This window comes from Panthera tigris, chromosome B2 (assembly GCF_018350195.1).
Source record: "Panthera tigris isolate Pti1 chromosome B2, P.tigris_Pti1_mat1.1, whole genome shotgun sequence".
Taxonomy (NCBI): Eukaryota; Metazoa; Chordata; class Mammalia; order Carnivora; family Felidae; genus Panthera; species Panthera tigris.
The window spans coordinates 53,008,071-53,011,024 of record NC_056664.1 but is presented as its reverse complement, the minus strand read 5'-3'; positions in this window follow the sequence as shown (position 1 = coordinate 53,011,024).

Sequence of the window (2,954 nt, the reverse complement as noted above, 5' to 3'; positions counted from 1 at the left end):
TTTTAGCTTTTTCCTTACTTAAGGAATTTAGAATCTTCATGTATTTAAATAAATAAACTTGGCTTCTCATTACACTTGCATTTACATGACATCGTATGACCATGTTTATGTGCATAGCATTAAGAAGCTAAATTGTGCCAGTCTTCATAATGGAGAGAGTACTTTCATATACTTATCTCTGACAGCCTGTCGCCCCCAACAGCTACTCCAAACCATCACAGCTCGACTCAAGCCAGACTCTGCCATTTCCTCTCCTCACACTCAGCAGATAATCTACTTGTGCTGTAGACTGAAACTTTCATAGCCCACCCTATCTCACTCCTCCACTCTGTTCCGTTCATGGTCACAGAGACGTTTATCTGCATCTCCATATATCCAGATGTCCATCACACCTCCCTCCATTCAGTGGAAACTATTGTCCTTCCAATTGTGTCCCAGATCCCATCCCTGGTCACCTCCTTGGTAATCTTCAGTCCATCTGTGGTCTCCCATTTTCTTCTGTATGTTTCTCTTTATTACTTTACTTTCCTCTGCACATGAGCAAGTTAAATTTCTATCAGCCTAAAATGAAAACAAAGCAAACAACCCCCTTCTGCGGAAAACCCCAAACTTTTCCTTGAGATTTTCTTAGCACAGTTACAGACATAGAACATTTATGATCATGTTGATCTCTATTAAATACTTAGAGTCTGGCACTATAGTAGTTTATGGGTTTACATAGACAAACAAGGCACACACCTTTGAGGAGTTTATTATTGTCCTTGTGTGTACTAAGAGCTCTGGGTGGGATTGACACAATTGCTTACAAAAGGAGCTTCACCTGGGTTAGGGTCAGGTTCTGTGAATTCTATTGGGGAATCTTTGAATAAGGAGGAGATTACTAATTAATTAAGTGAAGATTCTAGGTCATCTTCTAGTCTTAATGTAAGGGAACTCTGGATGTCAGTTGGCTAGTAGATGCCATGCCCCTTCTTCACTGTCAAGATTCTGAAAAGAAGGCTGCAGGGTTACGTCTACTGCCGTCAGGCTTTTCTTCTCTTCACTGAACCAAAATGACAGCGATTTTCTGTATAGTTCTCTTTCTTGACTTCTCATACATGTTTGGCATTTGACCCCCTCTCTCTTCCTGAAACTCCTTTCTTCCTCCACGTCAGAAATGCTTCCCCAGTCTCTCTGGCTACCTTTCCTCAGAGATCATTTATGGGGCTCTTCTATTTTTTCCTCTTCCTTGTTGTCTCTCATTTTTTATCCGGCCTATTTTGTCTTCATTTGTGACTTCTACTCCCACATGTATGTGAAAAGTATTGAGGAAGGAATGGATTAAAGATGGATTTAATCCATAAACAAATCTTAGGAGAACCAAGGAAAGGAGAAGCTAAGTGTCATTTCCAGGATCTCATGTGGAATAAGATAGAAATTTCCTGAATTCACCCTGGATGTCCTAACTCCACATCCCATCCAAGTATTCCTACGCAATCCTGAAAATAGTGGAAACCATTTCACCCCACAAAGTACTAATATGAAACATGAGCGATATTTAAGTGGGTACTTTCACCCTCTTTCAGTGGCTCTTTTTATAATGTATTTATTATCACCTGTAAGAATAAAATTTATCTTGGATACCCTGATGCTTTAATGATAAAATTCTCAATATCGGTGAGACTAACTTAAAACCATGCAGTGAGCAACATGGGGTAATAAATATTAATAAATAAGCTCACATTGTCCAATGTTATAATCAAGTATATGCATATATATGCACATAAGTATATATAAGTGCATACATAAACTATACCAATAGGCAGACCTATTGTATGGAATTTCTACAATGTATACACTTTTTTAAACTTTTTTTTAATGTTTATTTTTGAGAGAGAGAGAGGTGTGTGCATGAGTGGGGGAGGGGCAGAGAGAGGGAGACAGATATCCAAAGCAGGCTCCACGCTGTCAGTATTGGGCTCAAACTCATGAACCATGAGACCATGACCTGAGCCCAAGTTGGATGCTTAATTGACTGAGCCACACAGGTGGCCCCTACAACTTATACATTTACATGATTAACGTTTATGTGTAGTTTTGTAGAGAGTTAATCTTTTGCAGAATGCTTTTGTGGCCTCACGAGGTAGGGCACCAGAAAAGGGCAGGTTGCCACAGCCCTGGCAGTGTGTTTCAGCTGGTTTGTAGTGCTGCTGGCCCCATAACTCACAAGACGGAGCCCTTCCCCAGCCCCCCAGGCTGCCCCACTCTTCTGATGATCCAGCCCAGTTTGTGGAGCGATCTCCACGCCTCATAGGCCCCATGACTATACAAAGAGGTAACTCAAGCTTTACTCCTTCCTTCATGGTGGACAGAGGGCAAGATGCGGGTAAACTGAGTGGCAGGTGGCATTTGTGTGTATGTGTGTGTGTGTGTGTGTGTCTGTGTAGGCAGTCAAGCTGGGTCCCTCACATAGGTGGTCACAGTGAGCAGGGCTGGCTGAGACCCATTCCGTCAGAATGTGTGCAAGGGAAGAACAGCCCGTTCTCTCCAGCATCACTTAGGCACTCAGCATATCCAGGCTGCAAACGGCCAAGGAGCTTCTGCTTCTGTCCTTTGCAGAGAAATTGAGGGAAGGAGAAAACAGCCCTGGTCAGGAAGCCACCGTAGGGTCTTCTTGTTGGAGGTCCTGTGTGCCCGTGTTAGTCTCATCTGCCAGGTGGATAAGCCTGGGCCCACTTGAACTATAATAAGTAGCCATTGTAATATGTGTGTGGTGTGCACATGTGCATGCATGAATTTAATTCTTTGTGAATATAACCTGATCTGTTAATGTAGAGTTTAAAATGTGATTATTTAAGTTGCTGACTTTTAATGCATTTCCAGGAAAGCAAATACATGTAAATAGAGGAATTCCTGAACATGCATAGGGGGGAAAGTAAAGCAGACAAAACATTCCTGAAAGGATGAACAGTAAA